The 20,085-nt window shown below is 39.3% G+C and overlaps 1 long non-coding RNA gene across 1 annotated transcript in view; it reads right to left on the reverse strand.

Annotated features, from left to right (window-relative positions):
• Positions 1 to 528: 528 nt before the first annotated feature.
• The window catches only part of LOC114921316 (uncharacterized), a 30,087-nt gene continuing 10,530 nt past the window's right edge, over positions 529 to 20,085 (reverse strand). The window contains exon 3 of the long non-coding RNA XR_003809619.2: positions 529 to 1,482. This is a non-coding gene — a long non-coding RNA (uncharacterized lncRNA). The remainder of the gene's footprint in view (positions 1,483 to 20,085) is intronic.

The raw sequence follows: 20,085 nt of genomic DNA on the forward strand, positions 1-20,085 counted from the left end.
CTTGATTAACCTTGACGACCAAACTGCATTTATTGCTAATGGTCTTGGAAATGCTGATCTTTAAGGCCTAGTTCACAGGTAGGCAGGTATTTTTGAAAACATAGCTTTTTCTGTGCTTTTTTTGGTCTTTCAGAAACACTCAAGGCACAGAATAGATTCTGCTGCCAGGGGGCTCTCAATCAAAACAATAACAGAAGATGACGTTGAGGCTGGCAGGGAATCATTTCATTTAATTTTTATTTGTTCCGCACATGTCGTGTTTTTTTATAATTTTATCCCAACCCATGTTTGGAAAGGAGCAGGGAGAAGAATAAATCTTACATGGGTAGGTATTCTCTCTGCTACCCCGACCCCATCTCAGATGAAAACAAATAGTACCACATTTACCGTAGTGAAGACAAATGGGCGAAACAGATCTGAGGAACAGAAAGTGTTTACCGACGCTGTATCCAAGTTTATTTCACATGACGCTTTGATCACAGCAGCACATACAGCAACAGTATGGCAGCTTTCAGTAAGAATTACAGCTTCAGAATCAGAATCGGGTTTTATTGCCAAGTACATTTACACATACAAGGAGCTTGACTGGGTGTATTGGTGCAAAACAATTAACAAGGAAATAAAGCAGAACTAGCAACAATTTAAATAATACAGTATAACAAGCTATTACAATATATAAAATAGAATTTAAAAATGTAAAATATATTTTTTTTTTCAAAGTACAAAAGGTGCAATGTAGGAGCTGTGCAGTGGATTATGAGAAACAATCTTACAGTGTATGTAACCTACTCACAGAGTGCATGTAAAGAAAATAAATGTAAATTTAAAGTCCAGTGGGCGTTAATGTAACGCATAAAGAACAGTTTCAGCGTTCACATTACATTAGCTTCCTTGTGTAGCCGTCTTTGACGTAACATCTGGTGTTTCCACGGAAACACTAAAATGAAGGGTTTCTCTGGCTTTGATAACTGTTGGAAATATTTGAGGTAATGTTTAAGTCATTTAGATATAATTTATTAATTAACATTGGAATAAAATTCTACATATTGTACGTTTAACTGAAACTAAAATAAAAAAACGAGGCTTTACCAAAAAAAACAAAGCTAACTGAAGCTGTAATATGTGTTAACAAAACTAATATAATAAAAAACTTGGAGAAAGAAATGTACTGAGTTTTCTTCTTTGACACAAGCATATTGAGTGACACACTGCCTATCCTAAGAGTTGTCTCAGTCATGTCAGTAACAATATGTTATTTCAAAGAGTGTCCAAAATAATACATTTAAAATAAAAACTCTTGTCTCACACAGGTCCAAGTGCAAAATATGAAAAGAAATAGAAAATAACAAACAAATATATCAGTGCCAAACAGTATCACCTCTATTTCTCTTCTATTCACTTATCCAAAATGCCTCTCCTCCAGAGTTGTCATGTTTTTCATTTCGTCACAGGGCTTGAGTCTGAAATGGCTCCTCTTCTTTCCTAAAAAAAACAACAATTTCATAGAGTGTATGTTTACTACCTCGGAAAAGAAAAAACCCCGAACAACTGAGCTCAAACTCTTGCCTCTTCCATGCCAGTTCAACAGCAATCACAAATGCAAGATGTGATGTTTTTATCTGTCGCCGCCTCATTATTTCAAAGTAGCAGGGAGGAAATTGAAAGTTTATTGTTTTCAGTGTAGCGTTTTATTTCTCTGTTTCCCGATACCTAATTATACAAAGTGCTACTTCATTATTGTTTCGGCTGCCGAAATGAACTGCGGCCTTGGTGAATATATTTCTCTTCTGCACGTCCATTTAAGTTGGAGCTGTGCCGTGCGGAATTTCAATGAACGACCTGTGCTATTTTTAGTTACACTTTGACTGATATGTCTTTACCACTAAAGTCTACAGCGAAAAAAATGAAAGAAACATGCACACAGAGAGAACTGCCTGCGGATAGGAGACATGATGCTGCATTCTCAATTACCTGTCTGGACCCATGAAGCAGATTGAATCAGTCAGTCCATCATGTGTAATCTAGTCTTTCCTCTCTTGACTTTCATTCTTAATCTCTTTTATCTTACTCTATACCGTGATGTGCTGGTCTGTAATAAGTGAACTGAATCTGAGAGGACACTGGTGCTTCAACCAAGGAGACAAGGACTTATTCTCCTTAGCTGAATATGTATGGGGATTTTAATGGAAAGGTGGACTTTGCCTTCAGGCATTAACAGAGCACCATCTGATGGTTAGTACCTGCCAACTCTCGGTGACACTAATGGAGAAAAAAGCACTCCATCTTCTGTAGTGACACTGCCCAGCCAAGTGCTTAATAGATGCAAACATGCTTAAAGCTGCAACCGCACACGACTATAAAAGAGAGGAAAAACATCCCTGCTGAGATCCTCCACAGAAAAGTCTGAGGTTATGTGAGCCGACCTGTGTGAACACTCTGAGGCCAGGGTACAGAGACCACAGAGGCTTTCATCTTCCTCTGCCAGCTGAGGTTAGATTGGATAATTAGACTGTTTGTTATTGTACATTTTACACAGCAGATAAAAGCAAGCTGCTGGAGGGAACAAAAAGAGAGCAGCAGTTATTTCCCTTAAGAGCGATGTCCTTGTTAATAATTATTTATCTTCAAGTCACAGTTAACCTAAAAAGATAAACTGTGATTATATGAGAAATTGCTCTTTGTGCTTTTTTGTGTGTGTGTGATTGTGTGTATAAGACTGTTTGTGTTTGTTTGTGTGTGTGTGTGTGTGTGTGTGTGTGTGTGTGTGTGTGTGTGTGTGTGTGTGTGTGTGTGTGTGTGTGTGTGTGTGTGTCTTTTAAAGATGTTGGCTTTCAGTAGAAACAGTAGGGGCTCACAGTGTAAAGAAGTAGAGCAGAGAGATTGACAGTTTGGTCTTTTTTAGGTGAACTTCTGACAATAAAAAGGAAGACTAGATAAGATTTCAAACACTCTCAAATGTATTTGTATCATTTATATTACACACATTTTAAAACTACAGTAACACTGAAGTGAGCACCTTAGAGACACACCATCTAGTTGTTGATGGCTGCCTGGCTGAACTGCTGCAGCTCGTACCATGGTGTCAATTTTGAACTCAACAAGTTCACCTTTTGTAAGAGGCTGTGAGAACTGGACGTTTTTTTCATTATATAGATTAAATTGTTAAAAGGTTTAATCTGAAATCTACCTTCATAGTTTGACTATTCTAGAAATATGTAGTGGTGTATAACATGTGAGGCGTCCGTGTCAGGCTTTAGCTCTGCAAGTTTGCCTTTGTTAGAGGTTGTGAGAACTGGAATGGTAGAATTTGTTTTTATTAAAAAAAATTAAAAAAATCAAAAGAAGGTTTAATCTGAAACCTGTTCAGTTTTTACTATTCTCTGGATTTTTGGTGGTGTAGCCATGCTGTTCATGCAGGCTGCAGCAATTACAAACGGTGCATTGTACTGTAGACCAGCTTCAACTCATTTTATTTAAGCAAAAGCTGCACAAAGTTCATCAGCAGGAAAGAGTGTAAGATTTATCTGTGGATTGTCACATTCACATAATACCAGAAATAAGACTTCTTCCTTTACAGTAAAGAAACCTTAATGAATGAAGGTGAAAAAAAATGAATTATATTTTGTCTTTTCCAACAGAAAACAACCTCCATCCTTGTCAGACATCTGTTAGTGTATGCACAAGAGTCATTCTAGTAGATGATGTACAAATGTTCTTTATTTACAGCTGGTTTTTTTTAAAAGGTGTGTTTTTTTGGTCTTTTTTGTGCCTTTATTGTAGAGATAGGACAGTGGATAGAGTTAGAAATCAGGGAGAGAGAGAGAGTGAGGAATGACGTGTGGGAAAGGAGCCACATGTAGGATTCGAACCTGGGCCGCCGATTTGGAGGACTACAGCCTCCGTACATGAGGCGTGAGCACTAACCACTAACCACTGTGCCATCAGCTCCCCTTATTCACAGCTGTTATCCAATGTAAAATCTATAGTAGAAGTGGGGCTAGCAGCAGCATGTTTGCTGCAGCTGACATGTTTTCAGATTGAACACTGTGTTGGTATGAGCTGCAGCCGAACATTGAGGCACAATCATGATCTGCTCAGACATACTGTGTGTCTATAGTGTGACTGTTATTTTTAATTAAGTTAAATAACTTAATGAATCGTAAAAATCTCTGATTTCTTAAGCATGTTCGGTTAATCATGAGAAAATACGTAAAACCAGCATTGGTTGCCAAATGTTACAATAAAACATGTATGGCCATCACAATGTGGATATTTGTACTTAAATGTGTAGATGAGCATCATGTTAATGCAAATTTAAATAGACAAGTTGTTATGATGCTCTTTGGCTTTGGTTCTGACAAATAGAAACCAGAGGGTCCGAGTCAACGGTCACCTCAGCTCATCTAAAACAGTCTCAACAGGAACCCCCCCCCATTATGGACACCACCAACTCAGAGGGACAGTTGCGGGCTGAGATAGACTCTTTCGCAGAATGGTGTAGGCTGAACTGTCTTGACCTTAACACCTTAAAAGACCAAAGAACTGGTTGTTGACTTCCGGAAAGAACCTAACAGCATTCAGTCAACAACCAGCCCACAGAGAGGGTTGAATCATACAGATACCTCAGGTGAAAAAAAATTGATCACAGGCTCACCTTCCAACCCAACAGCAAACCTATATTCTCCAAGTGCCAGCAGCGCCTCTTCTTCCTCAGAAAACTCCACAAATTTCAAGTCCACCAATCAGTCCGAACAGCATTTTACAAATGTTTTATAGAATCAGTTTTAACCGTCAACATCACAGCCTGGTTTGGGTCTATGTCAAACATTCATCGTAACCCATCAAACAGGATCATAACAATAAGCAGCAAAATAATCGGACAGCAGCAGGAACCACTGATCAGCATCTACAACAGGAGAACAAAACTAAAAAGGACAACACATCAGCCTCAGACAGCACACACTCACTCTGCCATCTCTACAACCGTCTCCCCTCAGGCCACAGATACAGATCTCTCACTTTCCGGACTAATCGAGCCATGTCAAGCTTTGCTCCCACATCCATCAGGCTCATGAACAAATGATCGATTTCTTATTTATTTTTAACACCACTCATTTAACCGCTTATAACAATTATTTATGACCTATTTGTCACGCTTTTAATAGAGCCACTTGTATGTGTGTGTTTCTGTTGTTGTTTTTGTGTCTAGCTGTATGCGCACTGATGCTATTTCACACAAATAAAGTTCCAAACGGATAAATAAAGTTATTTGAATTTGAAGTGATTTAGTTTTAAAAGTTGTCAGTTTTACATCTCCTCTATCTGTTTTCAGGGCTTGCTCCTATAATTTTGGGGGAAATGCGTGGGCTCAAACTGGACATAAAATGTTTAGTGGATACGGCTGAAGTTTCATAAATGCCATTTCGCTTCTGAACACCTGCCACTGTTCCCCTGTAAGCTATAAGGGAAGCAGAGCAAAAACCCATTCACTTATCACCTCAAATGACAGGTAGCAAAAAGGCAGTAAGAACGGAATCAGCAACAGAAGTATTTGTAGACTGCTAATTTTGACAAATGTTTGAATTTTCCAGACTAGATAGATCTACATTTAGATACTTTATTCATCCCCTGGAGAAAATGTAGGTGTCTTTTAATTAAATGTTGAACAAACAGGGGAAAAGACAATGTTAACTACAGCCAGAGTTACAAAAAAAAAACTGCATAGATAAGTTTAACAGACAAGTAAAATCTTAAGAGTCTCTGCAACCCTAAAAATTTCTTACTACCACCATTTTTCCCAGGCTGAGAGAGTGATAAGAAGAAAATGCGGGCAGTGGCGTTCCACCCACAGCTCAGGTCAGGAGCTGCTGCCGTTGGCCCGTGAAGCCTAAAGGCTGTGGGCACAACTCTTTCAGTTCTGAAGTTCTCTAGAACAAGCTTACAGTTAGTGTCCCCAGAGTCACTCTGTGGACTTTAGGAATAATCCGACAAGGCTGTCAGTAGTCATTAGAGTTTGTGGAGGAGCAGATGCTTGATGGCTGAGAGACATTTTTATCAACCTCCCCCCTCTCCTAATTACAGACCAATCAAATAATGTTCCTCCTTTAATTACACTGACGTCTTCTCTAAATTTAGCTCAATGACTTGATGCTTCCATGGCGCTCAAGTCTGTCTTTATACCCTGCTTTCAGCCCAAATAAAAAGAATACTTCTCTTTACAGAAAAAAAAAAAAAAAAATGGTCTGGTCATCAATAAAAGCTTTCATATTTTGCACCGATTCTGCTGGCTGTAGCGTTCTCCACTGGTGTCTTTCATCACAGTTGCATTTTTCATGGCTTGTTTTGCTGAGTTTTGAACCAACTCTCCGTCTGAGTTGGGTGTATGTGGTTTTGAAAAAGCCCTGCAGTTGTTTGTGTACGTTCTCTGTGTCTCAGTGGCATTGCTCTGTTCAAACAAATCTCATGTTTTTCTGGCACCAGTGTTGCATTCGCTGCAGTGGCTTTAGTAGGCAGGCTTCGTTTTAATGTGATGAGCGAATTGCTAATGAAGCCAGCCATTTTTCTAGCAGTTAAGGCTAATATGATGCTAAATGGACAACACAAGATGCGAATGGGTAAAACTGTTGGGGATTTTTCTTGTTTTCTCTTTACTCACGACTTTGTTTCTTTCTTCCAACTAAAATTCAATTTTTTTATTTTTTTAAGAAAATTACAGGCAGATTTTCATTAAGCATAGCAGAAGGCTTTTGCATGGTACTAGTGCTCAGAAAATCTCAGTTCCTCAGAAAGAGCGGCTCACTTAGTGGGTTCACGTAAAAACTGGAGAATACAACCGATTTGAAACTAGTGATCTCAGGTATATCACAGAGTCAGCTGTGCAGCTCTCCTTGCACATTATTTATACAGACTGAGCCGAGAGAGTAAAAGTTTGGGGGTTGTAACATTTGCTTGTTGCGAACTCTGACACTATGAAAGTTTACCCCTCAACATTTCCATAAGCCTCAGAGCCTCAAAGTGGACAGGATAAAGTTCATGTCCATGTAGTTGTGTGTGATTCCAGGCTTAGTGTTTCCTTGATCCCTCTGGACAGGATGTAGAGTTTAAACTGGATTGAAGATATGCGTATAGGCGCTGACACACACACACACACACCATGCACCAAAGATAAGTTTGTTTTCTGTCTGACTGACATGTGGCTGCTCAGCAGAAGATTACTTTACAGACTGATTAAGGGAAAACAATCCAGAAATATTTGCTATTGTTTGTATTGCCTTGAATTTTTTACCAATCTGCAAAATTACATATATTCCTGGAGGCTGAAAAGACCGACTTGTGCAGCAACTCCAAAGCATCTCACAACTTTCTCTTGACACAAAACAAAGCACAACTACGAGTTTGTCAACCTACTTATTTTTTTCATCTCCTATACATATCTATTCTACGAAACAGGATTAGGGCCACTGAAAAAAAATAATTTGGGTTCTGAACTTTCTTTAATTCAGACTTTAGTCTGAATTAAAAAAAAAAACAGTCAGAACCAACATTTTTTTTTTCAGTGGCCCTTATCCTCTTCCGTACTATTCTAAGATTTGATATGTTCAGTAGGTGTTTTAGTTTTGTGGTACTTCTGTTTAAACATCACCAGAGCCTTTTTTTGTTACTCAGTGTTCTTCTCACTTTAGTAGATATCTATGTCAGCTGCTGAATGTCCTGTATCAACCTTTTCCACACCGTTGGACAGAGATTTTATTTGGTCTTTCCCATGCTCTTAGTCCATATTTTTGTTGCAACACAAGAAGTTAAACAAGTTAAAACACTCCGTTTGTCTTGTTATCCGACCCTTATGACCCTCATTATATGACAAGATACATCCCCTGGGGGGACCTGCAGGGAAATATGAAAGAAGCAAATCACAAACAATCAATAAGAGCTACTAAATGTGCCCCTGAGTCTGTCAGACAATTCACTTGGAGCTGATGCCAGATGCTATTAAAGGACATTGCTTCAATTTAAGTGCAAATTTATATCAAATAAAGAACCTTTCATGTTTGTGTTTGGGCTGTCTATTGTCTGACAGAGAAAATATCTAATAACATTTACCATTAATAGCACGATTGTCTAAAATCATGAAATGTCAAGCTGTCGTTTCCATAGAAACAAGTACTCATGAGCGTGATGACAGGACAATGTGCCAGTGCAGATTTTAAATGTGAAATGTAAATCGGTGTCGATCTTCTGTCATAAGTGGCACCACGGTGGCACAGGGCCAAAACATTTCCCAAACAGAATGCATGCTGCTGTGTTTTCTGTTGTTTGCTCATTATGCCCTGATTCATCTCACATTAGAGCAATCAATCAAAGCATTGTGCAGAGGCATGAATAAAGGAGTCATGTTTAGTCAGCTCAGTTACATCATGTTTTTGAATTATATGAAGCAAACTTCTGATAGACAATGACATTTTTGTTTAAAGATACAGTTTGTAACTTCCAGAGTAGATGTCCCACTTGAGCCCAAGTCTCTCAAAGTTGTGTTTTAGTACTCGAAAGTGGTCTTGGTCTCAAGACGGTTATGGCCGCAGCCTTCCCAGTGTTATGGTCTAAGTGGGTGACATGTCCCCTGCACACAGGATGTTGATTTTTTATTTTTTTTTAAAGATTTTTTGGGGGGCTTTTTAGGCTTTTAATTGAGAGACAAGATAGTGGATAGAGTCGGAAATCAGTGAGAGAGAGAGTGGGGATTGACATGCGGAAAAGGAGCCACAGGCTAGATTCGAACCTGGGCCGCCCGCTTGGAAGACGACAGCCTCCATACATGGGGCTCATCCTGCCTTGGTCTTGGTCTTGGTCTTGGTCTTGACTCGGCCTTGATCCCTAAATGTCTTGGTCTTGTCTCAGTCTATGAGCACTCTGGTCTCGGGTATGTCTTGTTCTCGGTTAGTGTGGTTTTGACTACAACACTACCTCAAACCCAAACAAAGCTGTCCCTTCAGCACACCAATTCCCCTCCTCCTCCACCCCTCCCTCTTTCTGACTGAATTTCAACATCAGATCTCCATTCAGATACGTAGCTCAAAGTTGATTCAGTCCTTTTTTTTCCTAAGTATTTTATCCCTATAAAGTCATTTCTCTGGTTATAAAAGTCTGTGTGTTTAGGGCGCTGGTGGGGCAGTGGTTAGTGCACGCGCCCCATGGAGGCTGTAGTCCTCCAAGTGGGCGACCCAGGATCGAATCCCACCTGTGCCTCCTTTCCCACATGTCATTCCCCACTCTCTCTCCCTGATTTCCGACTCTATCCACTGCCATATCTCCATTAAAAAAAAGGCACAAAAGCCCAAAAATAAATCTTAAAACAAAAGAAAACTCTGTATGTTTGAATTGGACTCTTGCAACAAAGCTATTATTATACCTCTAATAATAGTGTCCCTGGGGGGGCGGGGCCATCTCTCTACCCCCACTCGTGGCAGGGTCGACGGTTGGACAGGGAGGGGTTCATATGAATAACATGTTTGAGCCTCAGAGTGAAACATTAACATGCTGAAGGAAGCCCCGTCCCATCCTTTGTGAACACAGAGCCAAAAACAACAACCCAGAGTGAGTTCGACTTCACTCTTTTGTTAGAAAGACATTACTCAACATAATATTTAGTCAAGATATATTTGATAACTGCTATATTATTTTTTATTGGAAATTATACCTTTAAGACTAAGTTTGCAGGGGTTATGATAAAATAAACAAAGTTCATAATTTGCAATGCGATGTAATGAGATGTTAGCTGTCATTTTCCAGGTTGTAAATTAGATAGATGTGGGCTATCTGGAAATGGTTACTGTCATTTTACAACACTGATAACTTTAGCATTCAACCATATAGTTTATGCTTGCTCTGGTCTGAAGTCCGAGCTAATGTTACTTCATGTAAGAAAATAATTTACACATTTCTTAGTTCATTGTGTAACACAACCAACTGGTAATATAAGCCTAGTTTCTGTAATCTCAGCTGTATCTCATATTCTGTGTGGTATATCTGCATTCCTGAGGCAAGACGTAGCTGTCTGCAGGTTTCGGTATATTACAGCATAAAGCTCAGAAAAATGCTGAGGCTGTATTTTTTTTCATTTGCTCATATCCTGAACATACAAACAGCCTCAGAATATGAGTTTTACTTTTGCACTATTGAACCACAAAATGCAATGTGATCGGTAAAAACTAAATCGATTTGGGTCCAGCTTTTGAATTATTTGTCACTTAAAAGCTATTCCCCCTTCTTAAATTGTGATAAGCACTTTTTCGGTCTAAATCGTTAATTTGGGAAAGAACAGAAGGCAGACTAAGTTCACCAAATATATAGCTGTTACAAAATGTCCTTTTTTTCTAAATGTATTTGTTCCCCCCCCCGCAAGAGTGTAGAGGAAAAATGTATGGAAATGTTTTTTGTTATTATCAGTTTATCTCAATAATAGGGATCAATGTTGAGACAGAAATGACACCGATGTCCTTTAGAATCATATTGTAAACCAATACTGCTGCCTCCATGACCTTATAAATGATATAATAGCCACCTTGCTGCAAAACACAAATTTCAATTTATGTTCATGTTCGTGTCAGTATTAGTGAATCAGATTCTTTGTTTTCATAGTGGTACAATGTTAGTTCAGGTGTTGCAAATGTCAAAATCACGATTAAAGCATGGGAGAATAATTTTTAATACGGCATATAAACATAATGAAACACCGTTTGATTAGACGAGGGAACAATGTCATTTGTTAAAGAATTGGGAGATGAAGTGAGTGAGGAATTCATGAATGCATTCAGAAGTAAATGAGTGTGTTAGTAATTATTAAGGAAGCATGAATTTTAATTAGGGAGGAAGAAATTAAATCATCAGACACAACTGTTATAGATGTGAATAGGAAATGACGTTGGAAAAGAATTTCAATGAGAAACAAACACACACACACACACACACACACACACACACACACACACATAAATATTTATCATGGTCAACTGGGTCCTTGGTGAGCAATCAAGAGAGATTTACAATAAATACAGGCCAAGAGGATATGAGTATGTGGTGTGGTTTAAAATACTGTAAGTGGGGGATCAGTGTTGATATCACACACACATACACTTAGAACAAAGTGCATGTAGCGTGAGAAAGGCGCTGCAGGGTCCTTGTGTTTTGGAGGACACCCAGAGTTCACAGAACAGATCTCAGGAGAGTTGTCTCAGTAAACTTTGCCAGTGACTGGTAATTCATTTAGATTAACACGTTGTCAGAAAAGCCAACAGACAAAAGCTGCAGACAAAAAAAAATGTTGAGTTTCTATTTTGAGCTGTATTAAGCTCTTATCAATGCAATATTTTATTGTATGTGTGAAAGGCAGGAAGGGACAGAGATTTCCATTGACCTCCCAAAGTCTGTTTAATATGAGAACTACTATGTGAAGACAAATCAGAGATAACAGTGCAAGTATATTTTACTGTTTTAGTAAAAGGTAACCCTGGATAAGAAAAATGTTTTCACTATTTTCTTTTTTTTTTTTTTTGAAAATCTGTGATTCAGAATTCTCTGTTGTTTGTTTTTCAATCGTTGCATGTCCTTGCTCCTGGCTGTATTTCAGAAGTTCTGATCCACCTCCACATTGTTAGGCCACTAACAGACACCTAACAAACATTTCAGTAAAATCTAGCAGGAAACTGTTTTTGTACGAAAGCAGAACCGAGACTGTCTCATTAGTGCACTCTGCTCCATCTTTTAAGAATTGCCTGAGGACACGTTTTTGTTTTGCTGGATTTTGTTTAGACCGACCTTCAGTCATGTATTGCAGTCTCAGCAAGTTGTTAGTCATCTCTGTGGGGCCCTTTAAAGGGATTAAACCATCCTTTAAAAAATAAAATAAATATATATATATTATATATATATATATATCTCTCTGATTTAAAAAATATGTAATTACAGTATTATTTAACGGCCTGTGCAACTCTATCCCCTATTTAAAACATCCATCCATTCCAGGGTCTTTTGTGATTGAGAAAAAAAACTAGCATTTAAAAATAATATTGCAAATGAATCAGTCAACTGTACTAAAACAGGAAGCCCGAACACTTGTGCCTTGCATTACAGGATCAGGCTTGTTGGCTTGTCTTGACACCTTCTCTTTCCAAAACTCTGTCTGGTCATTTTAAATCTTCCTGTTCCTCATCTGTCTTCAGTCCTGCCTGCCACTCCTCGTTCACCTGACGCTCAAATACCCTCAAGCCCCTCATCATCTATCATCCAGGGGTTATTTTAAAGTGAGAGTTTATGGTTTAAGGGTGTTGAGAAGATCTAAAGTAAAGACAATGCATGAAGTCAAAGGGGCAAGGTAATTGTAATATGACTGACTTGGTGAGGTGAACGGGGTCAGATGTTGACGCTTCAGAACATAAAACAGGTCATAGTGGCAGTTTAGGTACTTGAAAGACAACTCAAATAGAATAAAGAAGAAATGTTACACACGTTTTTAGAGTCAATGTGACTTACACTTCCTGAAGATATTATTTTCTACAAACAAACATCTATGGGCTTCGAATCATAGAAGTAAGACACTTCTAACTGCACTTAAAAAAACAGATATATACTCTTATATTTAGCATCACTTTTTAAAATCTCCTGTCAAAAAATAATCTGAGGCATGTCTTGTTGAAATTTTTATTGATGCAAATTTGAAAAAAAGTCAACAAATGGAGGGTAGAAATTGGCTCAAGTTGTATCCTACAGCTGACTCCCAGCCAACATGGCCTGATCATACTTCCTGTTTACATTCTCAAAAGACCTAAAGTAAAACACAGTGCATGTCGGCGACTTGTGTAACAATCCCTCAAGTTGAAGTGTTTTTATTTTTTTAAGAAAGTATGAGAGACAACATACATACAAGCATTCCCGCCTTTTGCCCTTCTTGTCATGACCTTTGACTGTTCTAACGTCGTCATTTTTTTTTTTTTAACTTGCTTTATCTCCTGTATGGGACGCATTAAGACCAATCAGCTTTGTGCGTACTCCTGTCCTGATAACAGAAGCATTCAGGACATCCAAAGACATTTTATGAGATAGCATCAAAAGATGTGCTAAAAACTCAGTTTTCAACAGTCTTTCCAGCACTAATGCACTGAAATGAGTCTGACCCTGACTGACGATCTACTCTGAATAAATGTGTTCTCCAGTCTGTTAACCTTTAAGCATACTTCCCTCATGGTCAACCCCTAATGGCATCACAAGGATGTTAAATTGTCCTGCTTTGAATCCAATTCTGTGCCCTGAACTGATGCATAGTTTAAAGCACTTAATGCTTCACAGCGGCTCTCTGTTGTTTAAAAGTTTAAGACCGTGCTGAACAACCAACACATTCCCAGACGTGTAACACACAGAGCTTACTGATTCTGTGCACGTCTACAATGAAACAAATTCAAGGCCCATCACACATGGTTTAATCCGCATAGACTCTCATACCTTAGTACCCCAGTATCCGACAAGACAGAACTCCACAATGCTTCTTTCATTATTTGAGCTGTTGGTCCTTCCCTTATGCACCTTCACTTTTTTATTATAGCACCAAAAATAAAAAGGCAGTATATGCAGGAATTTTTATCAGTCTCTATCTTTCAGCCGGTCAGTAATATTTCAAATATTTAGATTTGTAAGCATAAATAAAATGACTAATCATGCTTTTGGACCTGAATCAATTTTATAAATAACATTACAATTTTATTTCAAAACACTCAAGGTCACCTTACAAAGCAGAGATAGAAATGAACAACAAAAGGTAAACAATACATTGATAAAATACACAAATTTACTGAGTAAACTCATTGTGAAGATGCGTTTTAAGAGGAGATTTACAAATGGAGAGAGTCAATATTACAATGTCTGTTGAAACGGAGTTCCAGAGGTGGGGTAAGCAGAGCAAGGCTCTGGATCCATGGTGGACAGGCGGGCTGGAGGTACAGTGAGTTAAATTGAAGAAGAAGACCCGAGAGTGCGGTTGGGTGTGTTGACGTGCAGGAGTTCAGAAAGGTACAGAGGAGCGAGCGAGGTTGTGGATGTCCTTGGAGGTGAGGAGCAGAATAAAGCCTTTCATACAAAGAGCAGGTGTATCCTTTTATTGTGCATCCTTTATTATCATCTGTGAGGAAACACATAGGGCTACCTCTGGAAATGTTTCAATCTGTAGAAAGCCAAATATGAATTAGCTATACTCCAGAAAGTGGAGCCTTTAAAAAAATATATGCATGGAAACACATAGGGCTACCTCTGGAAATGTTTCAATCTGTAGAAAGCCAAATATGAATTAGCTATACTCCAGAAAGTGGAGCCTTTAAAAAATATATGCATGCAACCTTGGATTTTATAAAAAGACAACAACTTACAATGTCCAAATGGATTTTACCCGAGGTGCACAACAAAGTCAACCAAAACAAAATAACATAACTCAATATTTCAAGTATGTTGCTGTCAAGCAGTGCCCTCCAGCCCCTTTCTCGACATTTTTCTTTCCAAATCCAACACAACAATAGGCTCTGGGGGCTTATGCTTGTGGCAGTTATTGCAGTTTTTTTTGCTAAACTGGAGCTGCAATTTTCTGATGTTACCTTGCCATGTTTGCCTCACTACTTTTTTCTGTATTGTTTGGCTGGGTAGATTAATGTTACATGGGCAGTTTCCAGGGGGAAAAAAACAGATGCTTTTCAAACTGTGTGTTTATGACTGTCCAGGAGAAAATCTGCTCTCCAGAGGAAAAAATAGGTCTCATGTGTATCATGGATGATCGTGATCTATGAGCTGCCACACACACATCTTTTGAATCTGCCAATGATAAAAACATATTAGATGATTATTGTGAAACACACACACTGCACAAACAGGGTAATCTGCGCTGTAACTGGCAAGCTCAAGGCTCAAAACCTGAGCCTCCTATGAGGAACAGACCTGCCAACAGATACTGACTACTGCTGGAGCAACAAAAGGTGTCCATGCAAATCTGGTCCAAACACCAGAGGCTCTAAGAGGGAACATTTTGTTTTGTGTCATTAATCTTCTGCAGCCTTTCCTTGCCGCCACATGCGAAGACAGAGAACCAATACCAGAGAACTAATACGAGAGAGTGTGCATGTTATAATGCAACATATTTGTAATTCAGAAAACTAAACATTGCCAAAGAGATGACAAATCATTTACTGTACAAGGCTGTTAAAACATGTTGACTTCTCTTGTAAAGTTGGTTGATTCAATATGGGCCTCTCTGGGAACTGACTTGCTTTGGAACCAGCCTAAATTGGCCATTCAAGAAATTGCAGGGTTTTTTAGCCTTTATTACAGCTGAAGAGAGACGGGAAATGTTGGGAGAAGATAGCAAGGAACGACATGCAGTAAAAACGCCTGAGTTCGAATCCGAACCCACAGCCGCTGCAACAAGGACTACAGCCGCTTGGGGAAAACTTGCAGTGTTTGACACTGTTTTTGGCTTCGTATTTCAGTCCCAGCAGTTGCCACTCACAGACTTTACAGAGAGTGTCTAAAATTCTTAAAGCATACCATTCTGAGTGATACAGATTCTCCCCTGTGCTTCATGAGACCATTTCAGGTTCTAGTGCCATGGCCTCTACAACTGCTAAACAAACAGAATAATATCAATACATGCCAAGCGAAACTGAAAGTCTTGAAATGATCAGTATTCCACAGCTGCACTGATATCCGAGTCCTTATTTGACACCGTTTCAATCATTCAAGAGCTTAGAGTCACAAAACAGTCTCATCTCTATCTTACCTGCAAGTCAAAATTCGTGGATAAATCATTTTATGAAATCACTGAACGCACACAGAATTGTGCATCACGGAAAAAAAGATCCTCAAGTGAAAAAGTGAGAGCTCCCATTGTAAGAATTAATATGCTCCCCCTTGCCTGCAAACATAAAAGTTAAAGCCAGCGATGACAGCGCTCTTTTTTTATTAATGGTGTTGGGGAATGTCTCTGAGGATCCTCTTCTTTTGATGCTTCTCTACCTGAAGGCAGGTGTCTTTTTGGAATGTCATTAATCAAGCAGTGGTGTGATGTGATAAACACTTTTATTTCCACTTTGAGGGAGTTAGGAAGCCCAACAATAGCAGTCACCAAACTGGAGATGCTATTTGCACCTACCTTTTGTCAATAACAGGCAGGCAAACAGCTACAAAGTGCAACCTGTTTTATAATCAAGAAGTCTGATAATCAACGAGAACACGTTTTAAATAAATAGACCTCTATACAGTGTTTACAATCATGTTTATATCTGCTGGCAGCAAATCTGCTCGAATGGGGATTCCTGGGTTTTTAGGGCCTCAAGTGGACATTCAAGGAACTGCGGTTTATTGCACCTCTACAGTGGCTTCATCGTTCAGCAGCTTGAGTGAGTAACATATGGTGCTGTGTGTTTACAGTAAGTGGGTTGAAGACATTCTTGTTTGACATGAGGGAAAATTCTATTCAGGTTTCAGCATAAAAGGTAGTGTCCACTTTTTTAAAACATCTTCACACACTCAGGACTTTAATCCTGACTGTAAAAAGGAGGTAAACCAGGAAGCAGTGAAGAAAACTTTTGACCTTTTGACCTTCTCAAACATTTCGGCATTCAAACAGTCATGTATGAAATATCAAAGCACAACACGACTTGTGGCCGAATGAAACCCGGCGCTCTGCAGAGCACTGATAAGATGGCACACAGTCAAAGTCTATGGCAGATTACCATACTGAGACTGAGGGCAGAGAGAGAGAGAGAAAGAGAGAGAGAGAGAGAGAGAGCTGTCACTTCTGTTCTCCTCCCTGGTGATGCTCTTCAAAACTAGTACTACAGCCAATGTCACATCTCTTTAGTCTGCCCTTAAACGAAGCAAAGGCAACTTATTCAAGAAGCGTTCTTTGTTCAAGTAATTGGAATTCTCTCTACATTCCTACTGCAATCACTGTACGCCATTCACAACAACTTATGTGTGTGTCTGTTAAATATGAAAGACATGTATTTTTTCCATCACAGACATTTATGTATTTTTCACATAGCTGTCAAAATGATATCAAAATAAAAGTTAAACTACTTGTGGCCTTAACAAAAAGCAAACGCAGTGTACAAAGATTGGGCTAGAAGAAGCAACATCAGGTGCACTGTATGGAAAATGAGATGACAGTATGGAAAAGTGGGCTGGTCCTAAAACTCAGAATGGATTTAAACACCCTCAAACAACCTTAAATTCAGATACTCTCTCGTAGGTTTAGGTATTGTTGATTTGCATTGTTTTTTGGGGGATTTAGAGAATAACCAATTTCTCATAAATCTTTCATGCACTTATAAAGAACTTTGTCATTAGCAGCCTTTCCCAGGTCATCTGATCTGATGTGTTGTTTTGTGGAACATCCTTGTTTCTGACAGGCTAATGGTCTTCCCCACCACTCAAAAACCGCTCTCTCCTCCGTGGTGTGGCCTGATGTTGGCTCTGCATGACCGAGTTTAGCTCTCTGACAGAGCAGAGCAGCTGGCCTGGATGAGGTTGTAGCTTCTTTTTATATGAATCCAATAATGAGGATGTGCTCTGACAGCTGAGCAGGCTCGCCGTGACTAGAAGCAGAAGTGCCGTGTGCCTCCAATAGACAGTCATAAATTGTCTTCTTTCACCCAAACTCGACCGGTGGTTGGCTTGACGGACCGTCTATTTTGACTTTGCTCTGTTGGAACAGATATTCATAGTTCCTAGAGAATAAACTATAATGATGTGGGTTAACTTCTAACTTATATAATACCACAGACAGGTAGCCTCAAAGGTTGGCCCTTCAAAAAGTGAAGGAATGGATATTAATTAAGCTAATGAGCAAAACTGATGCCCCAGACCTAACTGTTCAAGTTTAATATGGGTAATTATTGCCTAATGTTAGCATGTAACTTATAGAAAATGAATAATGCTCTAACAAGCAGCTCGGAGCAACACTGAGTATATCGGAGACAAGGTTGGGATAAAAGGGAAGACAATTCTGACCGGCTCAGTTCTCTCAGAATTACGTCCGTATCCTAAAACACTGCACTCCACCATTTATTGTCATTAAAACTTTCAATCAAATTCTACATTCGGGAAGTATTGTTGTGGTAAAGTCTATCTGCAAATGTCACATCTGTGTTGCTATGATCTTTTCTAATCTGAAGCATAGAGTTACCATCAACAGATACTGCACAAAGCCTGAACTTTAAAAAATGTTGAGCATAATTAAAATCTGCTGAAGGAGTTTTTTTTAACTGGTGATAAAAAAAAAAAAAAAGGCTCAACTGCATACGCCTCTAAATAACCAGATGCAAATCAGCACACCAGCACGATAACTGATCCATAATTTGCTCTCTTCTTCCTGGGCAGGTGCCCAAAGTCAGACATCTCTTTTATATTGTATTATGTAACACGTGTACAGTATGTAGAGGCGAGTACAGTGAGTGGGTGTTTACAGCTCAAATAAAAGCACACAAGGTGATGAAAGATCCACATGTTCAACATACACATGGTCGTTGATGAACTATTATTCCTACATTACTCGCAAGTGTTCGTATCGATGTCTTTGTCGATAAAATTAGCATAATTTAACAACCAATAATGGCAGTAACCGCTGTAGCTGATGAACTGTTCGCTACGTTTAACTTTTGATGGCGCTTACAGGTTGCCAATCGAAGGCAGGATACTTGCGGCCCCGTTACATCTCGTGTGCATTGTGTAACACACTTAGGCGGGATGATCAGTTGACATTTTTACACCCTGATCCACCATTGGACGTAGTAATAGAAGCATGATGTGAGAAAGACGGTGGCGAGGTGATGGAAGGGCTGAACAGTGTGTGTGCCTGTCTGAGTGTGTGTATGTGAAACTCCCATTGTGTGTTCACACACCATGCCACTGATGCTTCCTCAACGCCATAATGCAATGTAAGTTCACGCACTGGGACCAATAACACGCTGTATTATTATTATTATTATGTATGCAACAAAATGCGCCGTTAGTGAATCACAATCTGTACAGGGCTTCATTTAGCTGAGAGGAGAAAGAAAAATCATCTCATAATAAATAATCTGTACAGCTGCTGGACCTTTAAACCCCAACCCTAAAGTTAAGCACAAAGATGTGAATAAAGGTAGGGACCATCAAGTTGAAATCGATCTCAGTTGATATTCATTAACTTTTTATGATACACTCCAAGTTGAACTCAGTGACCTTAGAAGAGAGCTTTGGTGCCTGACTGTTTTGTGCGATGATAAGAAAAGAAGAAGTCTGAGGCTCTCGTTCAGCCAGGTCCTGAGATATTTCACCTCTTGTCTGAAAGGCTTCTTCGCAATTACAGAAGATTTTTGAGTGAAAGTGGGAAACGTCCTCAAGAACATCAACACTGAAAAATGTTCAAATAAGAGAAGACGTACATTTTGTCTTCTGGCTCAACGTCCATTTTACTTGACTTTGAAATGCAGAATAAATTTAAGGCCAAAGTACAGTATAGTACCAGCAATGTGTACATTCAGGTTCAGGTTAACAGTTGCATGCAACAGTAGCTCAATCTCAGCAAAGTGATACTCTCCTATGAATATAGAAATTGAATGACCTCTTCTATACAGTTTTATCTGGTGAATTATGCAGAGGTGTAATGGGGGGGGGATGGCGTGATCCCGCCTCTGTATTGTCTTACAAGGTAGTAACAGAGGCGAGGCAGTTTCAGCGGAGCTAGCGGGGGGAGCGCAGCGATGTGTGAGCGTACATGTCAGATTGTGCGTCTAGGTGGAGCTCCCGCTGTGCTACACTTCCGCAATGCAAACGTGATGTGAACTCACAGACTGGGACACCAGTAGTATGCCGTTGTGGAATCAATATGAATGTACAAAGAGGATATGATCGCCGAGTGTGGTTACGGCACTTGTGCAAAAAAGGGCTTTTGACTATTTTTCTCTGTCATATGTACAGGCAGAGCTGTGATTTTACCAGACCGATGTTTTCCCATGCAGGCTTTGTTTGTCCGCTCCGTGACTCTGTTTCTTGACCTCTCCTCTCCTTCAGGCT

Source organism: Labrus bergylta, chromosome 1 (genome assembly GCF_963930695.1).
Source record: "Labrus bergylta chromosome 1, fLabBer1.1, whole genome shotgun sequence".
In the NCBI taxonomy this organism is placed as follows: Eukaryota; Metazoa; Chordata; class Actinopteri; order Labriformes; family Labridae; genus Labrus; species Labrus bergylta.